The following is a 12,601-nucleotide window of genomic DNA, read 5'->3' as shown; positions in this document are numbered from 1 at the left end:
TCGAAATATTAAACATAGTCTTTAAAAAACTAGTTTATTTATGTGTGTGTGCTTGTGCACGCATGTGTGTGTGTCAGAGTTACAGGTGGTTGTGAACTGCATGTAGGTGCTGGAAACTGAGCTCTTGTAACCTGTGAGCCATCTCTCCAGCTCCTTAAATAGAGTCTTTACTGTCCTTACATGGCATAGTAATATGAAAAAATCCCACACTGACGAGACGTGCTTAGGGAAAGGAAGCACACAAATTGTGTGCTTTACAAGGTCTCCGTGCTCTTGACCCCAATTATTCCAGAGTAATTCCTTCTTTAACTTTGAACAGAGAACCCCAGGGTGTTCTATGAAAAAGAGCTTCAACCTTCATGCTCATGAAGGTTATCTGAGCCACTTTTGCTTATTTGATTGTGACACAGTTTGAGGCTCTCTCGTCATTTTTTTTTTCTTTATTGGAAATGATCTTTCTTTTTTTAAAGTCACAGATCTGTCGAGAATAAGTTTGCATCGTATAAATATTTAATATAAAAGAAGCATTAAATTTTAATTTATGTTGAGATTGTAAGGCAAGATGAGGAACATACAGATACAGCAGTCACTGAATAAATGACATGGATTAACCTGAAATCAATGATGACGTTGCTTCTGTAGCACTGTGGAGGGTGGACATTGCACACTGTGGAGGGCGGACACTGCACACTGTGGAGGGCGGACACTGCACACTGTGGAGGGCGGACACTGAACACTGTGGAGGGCGGACACTGCACACTGTGGAGGGCGGACACTGAACACTGTGGAGGGCGGACACTGCACACTGTGGAGGGCGGACACTGCACACTGTGGAGGGCGGACACTGCACACTGTGGAGAGTGGACACTGCACACTGTGGAAGGCGGACACTGCACATTGTTATATCAGGTAACAGCCTCCAAGGAAAGCCTCCTTGGATGGGGCATCCTGACACCTAATATTTCGAGCGATTATATAAAAACATATTTCTCATTTTTCTTTCTATGAACATCCAGATGAAAAAATTCCTTCCTTCCTTCTGTTGCTGTGATTAAAAAAAAAATCTTTGACAAAAGCAATTTAAAGGAGGAAAGGTTTATTTTGGCTTACGGTTTAAAGAGATATTGTGTATCATGGTGAAGAAACCACAGTCGAGGAGGGGAGGCAGGCTGGCAAGATCAGGAGGCTGGCTGGTCACGTTGCCTCTGCATTCAGGAGTCAGACGGGCCACAGTAGAGTGTCCAGCTTCCTCTGGACTTTCAGAAGATTGAGAAAATCCATTTCCTCAGTACTTTTCCCAGCCCTTCCTCAAACTGGTCCCACTAAAGAGCCTTGCTACACTCTCCAGTTTCTACTTAAAACAGCTTTAACAAACACACATGGCAGCAGTTAATTTTTATGGAGAATATACAAGTTCCAGTCACCATGTTACAGAACTATTACTCCTCATCCTTGCAGTGTTCAGTGCTCCAGGCACCCCAGCATCTCTAACAGATGGTGACCCACTGATGCGTGTGGGAGATTTGTCCTCATCCGGGTTCTTTTCTTAAGCAGATATGATCATACCTTCTTGTCTTAGTTTCTTTCCCTGTTGCTGTGATAAAACACTTTGACAAAGCAACGTAAGGTAGAAACAGTTTACTTCAGCTCACAGTTCAGGGTATACTCCATCATAGTGGGAAAGCTGAGCCCACAGAAACATAAAGCAGTTGGTCCTTAGACATGCACATCTGAAACAGAGAGGGGTGAATGCATGCTGTTGCTCTGCTCCTTTCTCACTTACCCAGTTCAGGCTAGGGAATGGTGCCACCCACAGTGGGCAGGTCTTTTCATGTCAGTTAACACAATCCAGAGAACACTCTCACAGGCATGTGCAGAGGCTCATCTCTTAAGTCTAGATTTTTGTCAATCTGACAATTGACACGGATTGCTCTACTTCCTAAGTGGTTTGCTTCTCCTAACCTGGGATGTACATCATCCTCCTCTCAGTTTTTAACACACTGATGCAAATATATATAGTGAAGAGGCCCAGGAAACTCTCTATAAGATCCTCCAAGTTAAATGCAAATACTCTTGTGAGAACTTGAGAAAAACAAACTGTGAGAAATGGAGACTCTAAGTACAGGTTGATCCTTGTGCAGTAACCTCCACTGCAGATAGGTTGCTCTTCACATGGTGGGAACAGACTCTACTAACAGCCTCCTCAGATCATGCCCTTGTACCACAAAAACCCATATTGACCTGCGGAAGGAATAGTCACTCCTGAGATAAGCTAATGTCAGCATGGGGGTGGGGGGGTTCTGATTTTGGGGAGACATGCTTCTGAGCACGTGAAGGTCCTCCTTCCCTTTTGTATAAATCCAACATGGTGGTGGGTAATGAAAGTATACCACTGAGGACTGAAAGGCACTGAGGCTTAGATGAAGAGCTTCCCAGATGTCCATCTCCTGGGACTGGTCCCTGGTTTAGCATCAGTGGGGGGAGGTGGAGCCTTTAAGAGGAGGGGCATTGTGGGAGGAGGTCTAACTCATCAGGACATACCTTTGAAGTGGATTGTGGGACTCTGGGCCCTTTCTTCTCCTCGTCTTTGCTCTATGGATATTGATGTGAGCCATTCTTGTTTGTCATGCTTTTGTACCACGATGTGCAGCTTCACAATAAGTCCAAAGCAATGGGGCCAACCAGTTATACACCAGCCAGTTATATAGCAGTTATATACGAGCCAATGAAACTTCTCTCCTTATAAGCCGATTATCTCCAGTATTTAGTTACAGTGTTAGGAGACGGCCTAACTCAATGGGAGGGGTATGGAGGGTGGGCAATTGCATTCATTTTCCTCATCAACCCAGGCTTAATGTTCGTATGGCCTATATCCCACTCATTTATGTTTCTGCTTGTGGTAGTTCATCTTGGGTGTCAACCTGACAGGATTTAAAACCACCGTGGAAACCCACCTCTGGGTATGTCTGTGAGAATATAAGTACAAACATTTAACTGCTGAGGGAAGACCCATTCTGAATGTTTGTCAGAGCCTTCCTATGTCCTAAAGTCCTGGACAGAGTAGAAAGAAGCTGTCGCCCTTCCCCTGCCTTGATGGACTGGATCTTCCCCATGTAAGTAGCTGTGTCAAGCATCTGCTCGCTCACAGAAGTAAATTGTTTATCAGCCTAATGCTATTTTACTGTTGATGTTATAACTTCCTTCTTACATTATAATGAGTATTTAAAAATAGAAATCTACAGTATACAGGTGGGTGGGTGGGTGGGTGGGTGGGTGGGTGGAGTGATGCGCAGTCTAAAAACACAACAAGAAAGCTACGGACAGATCTGGCTTTCTCCAGCCTCCCCTAATCACCCTGGGGGAGCAGAGTAATTTACTAAGGAGGGAAGAATGGCATCATCAAAGTAAGAGCATCGTCTTTGCACCACATTTGTGCTCGTTGCATATAATGTGCCTTCATCTCACACAGCAAAGCTGGATGCACAGAGCACATCCACCCTAATGCTGATCCATTAAGGCAGAGTACCAGGTCAACGGCAGCACAACCCCAGCAGATCCATCACCAAGACAACTGATGGATTTAGAGTTGTTCTCTTGTCTAGCTGGCCTGCCCCAAGTTCTTCACTTTGAACTCTGTATAGGACTGGATATAGTATCATGCATGGTGTAATAGGTTTCCTTTGAGACTCCTTCCCACCCCATCTCACCCCGTTTCTTCTAAAAGCACATGGATTCTATTGCATACTAGAAATAAAGGGTCTAGGTAGATGGCTGAGTTCATAAAGTGCTTGCTGTCCAAGTGCAAGGACTTGATCCCAGCACTGAGAAGGTAGAGCCAGGCTGATCCCTCTGGCTCCTCAGTGGGAGGTCTCAGTGATAGGGCCTGTCTCACAAAACAAGATGAGAGGCATCTGGGGAATAGTACCCAAGGTTGTCTTCTGGACTCTAATGCACTCGCATATACACATTTGCACACATGTGAACACACACCCAAAAAGAATGTTAGACATCTAAAGCCTTTACTTTGAGAACAGTCTCTTTCTCTGTCTCCTTGGAGTTCCGAGGTGAGGGTGACAGATGGGCTGTATACCAGCTCTTCATCTGAAGCGCCCTCACTGTAGTAGGAAGCTTGCCATGGACATAGGAACTCAGAAAATGATGAACATGGGAGGGCCACATGCAAAGATGCCAATGACAAATGGTACTGTCCCGCTCACGTTCAGTATGAGAGGATGATAAATATTGACAGATCTCTTCTATATTTCTAGATGACAAATAGCTAGTTAAAATACTTACCCTGAGTTTGTGATGGAGCCTTCATAGAGTATCTTTCTATGTGGGTTGGTTTCTTGTCAGCTTGGCAGAAGCTAGAGTCATCTGTGAAGAGAGAACATCAACTGAAGGATTGCCTCCGTCATATTGCCTGTAGAGATATCTGTGGGGTATCTTTTTAAATTACTGATTGCTACCAGAGGTCCCTGTCCACTGTGGACAATGCCACCCATGGGCAGATGATTATGGTAGTATAAGAAAGCAAGCTGAGCAAGCCAGCGTTCCTCCAGGGTCTCTGTCCCAGGTCCTGCCTCCAGGTCCCTCTCTTTTGCTCCTGTTCTGACTTTTTCTTGATGATGGACTGTAGACTCTAAACCAAACAAGCCCTTTGCTCACGAGTTTGCTTTTGCTCATGGTGTTGATCACAACAGGGCACAATCTAGAACATGTTATGCACGAGGCCACACATCGGCCTTTTCTTTCTAGGACTGGGAATTGAACCCAAGAACCTTGCTTCCTGCCAAATGCACTGCCACCGAGTCTTGGTTTGCTCCTGCCACTCAAGAGAAACATTTAAAACAAGTTTTTAAAACTTTATGCCCGGTTTCTGGTTTATGGATGAGGAGAAAGAGGACATGGATGCCATAAGGCAGCAAAGTTGTGCATGACAGACACTGGGGCCCCAGGTTACGCTGGCAATTAAACCTTCTCCCAAAACTCCCTCTGATACTGGTTTGTGTCTGCCAGGCGGGGTACTTTCATCTGGCTGCACTTTGATGTAAAATGCGGTTCTATATGATCATAAAATTGGTTTAAATGCAATTATTGCAGGACTAGTTAATGGACATTTATTATTCAACAGTACGCTTTAATGTCGTCTGCAGCCAGAAAGGAGAGGCAAACTTCTCTTTCCTCTCTCCACAGTGCTGAGAAACAGGGTCATTACTGAAAACATTCACCAGTGCCATTGGTCTGTTCGTTCATTTAGAAGGTTTACTTCCTGACGAGTATGGGTCTGTGTGTACCTGAGTAAGCAGCAGAGACCCTTTTTAAAGAGAGAGCCTTCTCTCTCGTTGCTGTGCTAGTGTCTAAGAGGCTATCGGGTGCTCTTTAGAGGTGGTGTTCCTAGGCTTTCTCATCATGTGAATTCATCTTGAAGCTACGTCAAGGTCATTACTTGGTTCAGGAAGAGACTCTATTATAAAGAACCAGGGAGCTGTCCCTGCTTGCCAATGACCTCTGAGACGTCGGCACCAATTACCATTTTGATTCCAGTCTGTGGAAAGCCACTGCTGGGAAAATCTATAATGATGGCTTCAGCATCTTCTCCATGTGATCCTTCATCCCAGGCTAGCAGCTGGATGCACTGTGAATCTGCTGCAGTTCAGTCCTCCAAACGGTCCGGAAGTCTCAGGCGTGTTGACAATAAATTCAAGTGGTTGCCCAGCACAGAAAAAAAAAAAAAAAACTCTCATGTTAGTTGAGCAGGAGGCAGAGTTTAGGGTAGGTTTACAGGGAGGTAAAAAATAAATAAATAAAATAAAATTAGATTTTTAGATTTCTGGAGCTGGGAGAGCTCTTGGAATTTGTCAGTCTTTGTCTTAACATGGTAACACTGTGCTGAAAGCTTCCCCTCTACTGCAATGCAAAGACGAGCCTCATCCAAAATACAGACCCTTAGCATGGGCAAGGACATTCGACGGTATCTCCACCACAGCTACCAGAAAGAGACGATGCAAAGGCCTGTCTGTACTGCATAGGGCCTGGCACTGGGTAAGAGGCAAGGTTCTGTCTCTCTACAACTCCCAGCCTGACAGAAATAAGACCAGTTCTTTATCAGCTGCTCTTCTGGCAAGGCAGGTAAGTGCAAGAACAAGGTGTGTGCGGAGCAGTGAGCAGATGAAAGGGGTATGTAAACAGATCTGGAAGCTGGTCACTGAAGGCCTCTTAGCGATACAGCTTGAGATAGTTTTGAAGGGAGAGCTAGAAAGATAGTTGTCAGAGCTGAGTTCTGCAGCCAGCAAAGCTACACTTGTGACCTTGAGCTACAATCTCCGTCTGCAAAGATACAATACACATCAAGAAAACCTCATCTGCAGGTGTAGTGAAAAGCAAGGACATGCTCCCGCCTCAACCCTGTACGTCCTTGGAACCCTCCAGCAGGCTGGTAGACCCAGAGAGGGCCTGCTTGCTGCAGTGTCTATCAGCAGTAGCTGCTCCTGGAGACCCAGTGACACTTTTTTGTGTATCTGCAGTGACAAGTGAGAACAATTGTTCTCCAAGGTCTTCCACTCTAAGGACACTTGGCAGCCCGAGGGCTCTGCTGATGTTTCTGGGCTCTTGGTCCACACCATGCTTATTTACACTCCACAACCGTGGTATAAGCTGCAAGGTGAAGGTCTTGTTTCAGACTTGGAGGCTCTGTGCTGTCATGATTTATTTATTAATTCATTACTGGCAAACTTTAAGTGTCTTTAGCGCCATGAGCCAGACTCTAAGCTACTATACAAAGGTGGCATGGTTGTTGATAATTTCTAAGACATGTGCAGTCCCAGTAGAAAGAGCAGAGAAAGCCAAGGATCATGTCACAGTGCAATGTCTTCTATGACAATGACATGCACTTAATGGATGCTGGCTAAATCCTGCTGCAACAGCATGTCAGAGAGATATACCACAGGAGAACAATTTTTTCTTTCTTTTCCTTCCTTCTTTCCTTCCTCCCTTCCTTCCTTCCTTCCTTCCTTCCTTCCTTCCTTCCTTCCTTCCTTCCTTTCTTCCTGGGGTTAAACATAGGACTTTGCACATGGTAGACAAAGGCTCTACCACTGAGCTACATTCGCCAGCCCCTTTTTCTGTTTTCAATTTGGAACCTAGGTCTCACTAAGTTGTCCAGGATAGCCTCAAACTTTCTCTCTAGCTGACATAGGACTTAACTGTTCAAATCCGCCTACCTGAGCCTCCCTAGCAACTGCAACTACAAGTTTGTACCACCAGACCTGATAAATGGCCATCTTTGAGCAAAAAGGTCAAAGTGAACTAAAACATATGAATATGTATCAGTATTCATGAATATGTATGAGCATGTATGAATATGTAGGTTTAACAGACGTCAGAACACAGGCAATGCTTGTGCTCTGTACAATTCAGACTGCTTAGCACCTAAATACAAACCCCAGGTTATATCTATAGCTGTCTCAGTTTTCGAGTTAAATACTAATGAAACTTGGTCACCTTGGTCTGTAAGATTTTAGGATATCACGTTGTAGTTGTAGGAGCATAGGGTGTCATTTATCAAAAAGCCTCCTCAGCACTCAGATTTTCCAGGGAGCTCCTTGAGAGACAACTTCTCAGCTATTCTCAGTTTACTGAGCATAACATGAAAATGCAGCCGTCCGTGGCGGCGTGTACCCACAATGCACCTCTGATGTTGAGAAGTAGAATCTCACATTGGAGACAAGCACAGGGCATCCGCCAAGATCTTGTCTCAAAACAGCACAAGTGAGAAGGGACTGTTAGCCAGCTCTCTGCTTCTGTAACAAATGCCCAAGCTACACTGACTTGCAAAGAGGAAAGGTTCCTTTTGGTTCGTGGTGGTGGAGGGTTCAGACTATGATTGGCCATCCTCTTTGCTGCTGGCCCTATGGAGATGGAGCATTCATAGTAACAACATTTACCTCGCGACTAGCAAAGAGGACCAAAATCTCACAGTCCCCCGAGAAGGCCTGGCCTTAACAACGTAACACTAGTCATATGATTGCACCTGCTAAAGGCTCCACCACATCCACCATCACCAGGGACTAGACCTTCACAGAACATTACAGATGCAGCTATGGTGGTGGTTCTCAACCTTTAGGTCATGATTAACCCCCCCCCCCCCACACACACACCCATGGCAAACTGCTATCTCCAAAAATATTTACACTGCGATTCATACAGTAGCAAATTACAGTTATGAAGTAGCAATAAAATAATTTTATGGTTGGAGTCACCACAGCATGAGGAACTAATGAGTATTAAAATTTGCAGCATCAAGGAGGTTGAGAAACACTGAGGTGTAGCATGCAGTAGAAGTCTGGTCACCTTGAACTCTTGCTTTATGTTTAGGAGAACATAAGCTTTGAGTAAAAAAACAAAACAAAACACATGGCTTTTGGAGTCAGACTGTCTGACATCAAATCCCGACACCATAAGTTTCTAGGTATTGACCTAGAAATTACATAATGCCGATTATCTTCAATCTCATTTTAAAAACAGAGACCGATGGACTGGGATGCGGCTTATGGTGGAATGCTCAGTTGCCAGAGCATGCACAGATCCCCACGTTCAATAATCCCTGGCACTGTATAACCTAGTTTGGTGTCCTGGAACTATAGTGTCAGCGTTGGAAAGGTAATTTGTTACAGAAGCAGAGAGCTGGCTAACAGTCCCTTCTCACTTGTGCTGTTTTGAGACAAGATCTTGGCGGATGCCCTGTGCTTGTCTCCAATGTGAGATTCTACTTCTCAACATCAGAGGTGCATTGTGGGTACACGCCGCCACGGACAGGAAGATCAGGAGTTCAAGGTTGTCACCCACTGCATAGCAAGCTCGAAGGCAGCCTGGGCTCTATAGTGGATTTCAGGCCAGCTAGAGCTTCATAGTGAGTACTCTCTGTAAAGAGCAAATACAAACAAACAAAACCACAAAGTATACCACAATAGCGTCTTTATTCTGTGGGATAATCTTAGAAATGCATTTAGCACAGAACCTGGCATGAAGTCAATGCTTATAAATTATTTTATCTATCAGCTACCTATTTATCTATTATCTATAATCCATCATATTTCTTTGTACATATTGAGCTATCATCTAACATCTATCTACCTGTCTGTCTATCTATCTATCTATCTATCTATCTATCTATCTATCTATCTATCTATCTATCATCTATCTATATCTATCTACCATCTATCTTGTCTGTCTTTCTGCCTATCTATCTACCATCTATCTTGTCTGTCTTTTTGCCTATCCTATCTATCTATCTATCTATCTATCTATCTATCTATCTATCTACCTACCTATCTATCTACCTACCTATCTATCTACCTATCTACCTATCTATCTAATCTATCTATCATCTGCTAAAAGCTATCTACTCTACCTGTAAATCTCTTTATCCCACTCTTACCAAGGAGCTTGACCACCTATAGTTTTAAACTTGAATTTCATTTGTTTTTGCTGAAGTCAACATGAAGCCTTGGGGGTGGGGAGAAGGATAGAAATAGACTTCTTCAGGAGAAAGACCTGGATCCTTACTTGCTTTTTTGATGGTCCTACTGTGGACAATGAGGCCCTCTTGGAAGAGAAGTATTGTCGATGGATAGAACTAAATCTCAGAAGCAATTGCAAAGTAGATATACATGGCCCTCCCTACTAGCTCCCTAACCATGTTCCAGTGCATGTTCTTCCCGAGGTTACCCAGGAGACACATGCTACTGACATTTCTACTTATGAGATGTGAGAGAATAGTGAAGAGGCTGGCAGGGACTGAACATGGACAATCTTGTCATGCTCTGGCCTTCACACAAAAGTAGGTTGGCATGACCTGTATCATGCCTGACTTTTCTGGTCTCTCAAGATAGACTTGAGAATAGATTTATGTTTATTTTAACCAAATTACAAGCTTAGTGAAATGCCCAGAAATAAAGGCATGGCAACATGAGTTTGTGTTGTGCTGCCTTACAGTGATCTCTGTTTTCTGAGAGAAGGAAAACAATGAAGTCAGCTAGAATAAGAACTGAGATGCAAAGTCAGAAAAAAATAACTTTGGGGCTAGAGAGATGGAAAGCCATTAATGAAGACACTCGAAGTTTTGGTCTTCCACACCCATGTGTATGCACATGAAAATATGCATACACACACACACACACACACACATATGCACAAACAGACACATTCATATAAACTAGTATTTTAAATATTAATTTATTACCTTGTAGAAGCACTAAAGTTCTATATACCCAAGCCCTATTCCAGGCTTCTACTTTCTCCCTTCTCTCTCCTCCTGTAGTGGTTTGAATATGCTTGGCTCATGGGAGGTGGCACTCTTAGGAGGTGTGGCCCTATTAAAAGAAGTGTATCACTGTGTGTGTGGGGGGGGTAAGTTTTAAGTTTCACCCAGGGTGGAAGAAACACCCCCCCTCCTGGCTGTCTATAGAAGACAATCATCTCCTGGTTGCCTTTGGATCAAGATGTAAAACTCTTGGCTCCTCCAGCACCATGTCTGGCTGCACATTGCCATGCTTTCTGCCATGATGATAATAATGGACTGAACCTCTGACTCTGTAAGCCAGCCCCAATTAAATGTTTTCTTTTGTAAGAGTTGCCTTGGTCATGGTATCTCTTCACAGTAAAGGAAACCCAACTAAGACGCCTCCTTCACCCTTCTCTCCCTACTCCTTTCCCCCTTCCTTCCTATGTTGGAAATGAACCTCAGGGCCTCATGCATCCTAGCCAAACACTCTAGCACTAAGCTATACCCCCAGGAACACACGAATTACAAACAGTCATATTTATTGCACTCTCAAGTATCAGGGGGCATTTGCTATTGCAATCACCAGATAACTGCATCTGCACTGAGCAACCCAAGCATGCAGCGAGCCAGCGTGGGGAAGCTGACTGATGCTACCACATCAATGGCTGTCTGTGCTGCCAGGAGAGCCTTTGTCCCATGTGCTCAAAGCCTTCCTGCATCACACAGACATGTGCTGATCCTGAATAGGCAAGGCCTGAGAACATGTATTTTAACTCAGTCTGGCCATTGTAGCACACACTCAAGTTCCTGAATTAAAGCTCAACATTCATAGATTGAAGCCCATTTTGGACCCAGCCCACGTAAGAAATCTGTCTTATAGAGAGACCCAGCACACACAAATGCCACCAGAAATGGTGCCCACATTTACTATTAGAACACATTAGTGACTGTTTTGTTCTGTTCTAATTCATTTTTAATGCCCGTGATTTATGGTGTGGACCACAAATGTGACTTGAAAAACTGTCTGTATGAAGAGAAACCGCTAAACAAGGCTTGATTCTCATACAATGGGAAACCAAGATTGTGGATATGGAGAGAGGGCGACATCTCAATTTTAACATAAAGGTTTTAAACTTTCTGAAAAGTGGATTCTCTTAAAACTGTGGCTAAGACTGGGCCTGTTTTACAGGCAAAAAAAAAAAAAAAATCATATATATACATGGTTTCTTCTCCATTCTAAAAGATTTTTCTGGATCTTTCTCTTTAAAAAAAAAATTTCCTTTTTAGACTCTGGATAGTCATTATGCTCTGTGTAGAACAAGAGTCAGAAGTGGGTCACCTCATTACCTCATGGGGTCAGGGCAGAGAGGGCACAAGGGCATACACACGGCTGAATTTTAAGATGCTGCTCTTCCCCAGTCTTGGAGTTCCTAAGAGAATGATGAAGCAGGATACCCACTGGCTGTTTTCTGATTTCTCTGATATCACAGGCATGAGGTCATTGGAGAAACATCTTCCCAGATAATAAGAAAAGATGGTTGCTTGGAGATTATTCTTGAGGAGACGGATGTCATTCATGGGGGCAACAGAGTTCACTAAAAGCATGAGCTGGAAGGAGGAGGTTATGAGTTGAGTCGGAAATGTCTCCCACAGGCTCATGTGTTGAGCACATTTCCCCCCAGCTGGCGGCCATATTTCAGGAGGCTGTAGATGCTTAGAAGGTGGAACCAAGCTGGTAGAGATGGGTTATTAAAAATGGGCCTTTGGGCATAATTTCTAGTCATAGGGCTAGGGATATCTCATAGTACTTTTGAGGTAAATGATTCAATGGAGACAGCTTGAAAGTGATGGAAGTTAGTGTAAGTAGTGTTAAAATCCAAATATGAGTTGTCCCATCTTCTGACTCAACTCTATAGAGAATTCCCAACCAGAAAGCAGGATTTTGCCTAAAAGCAGAGTCCAAGGGTTTGTGGCTATATTACTGACTGACAACAAGTTTAAACAAACTGACCAAACAGCCATCTTATCTGTATATGTTTTCACAATGATGAATTTTCTATGTATATATAATTTTAAAATTAAACAAAGAATATTCATTTTAAAAAAAAAGTATGACCCAGTGTAGTTCTGGCTGCTCTGTCTTCCTAGTGAACAGCTCCATAGCCTACAGGTTCATACCACCATCAGTGTCCCCATGCCATTCCTGTCACGATGGACTAAGGGCCTTTGCAACCGTGAGCCAAATAAATCTCTCTTCCTTTAATTTGCTGTCTGTTATTCCTTCACAGTGATGGAAAAGTGATGCATAGGACAGGC

At 43.7% G+C, this 12,601-nt stretch overlaps 1 long non-coding RNA gene across 1 annotated transcript; it reads right to left on the bottom strand.

Annotated features, from left to right (window-relative positions):
- Positions 1–1,026: 1,026 nt before the first annotated feature.
- On the bottom strand, positions 1,027–5,702 carry LOC143443816 (uncharacterized). Its single transcript, XR_013113108.1, has 3 exons — positions 5,534–5,702; positions 4,297–4,377; positions 1,027–1,730 (listed from the first exon to the last, which is right to left on the bottom strand). It is a non-coding gene; the product is annotated as an uncharacterized LOC143443816 (long non-coding RNA).
- Positions 5,703–12,601: the final 6,899 nt, after the last annotated feature.

This window comes from Arvicanthis niloticus, chromosome 10, assembly GCF_011762505.2.
Source record: "Arvicanthis niloticus isolate mArvNil1 chromosome 10, mArvNil1.pat.X, whole genome shotgun sequence".
Classification (NCBI taxonomy): Eukaryota; Metazoa; Chordata; class Mammalia; order Rodentia; family Muridae; genus Arvicanthis; species Arvicanthis niloticus.
The sequence above is the reverse complement of the archived record's forward strand: the minus strand, read 5'-3'. Positions and strand labels throughout refer to the sequence as shown.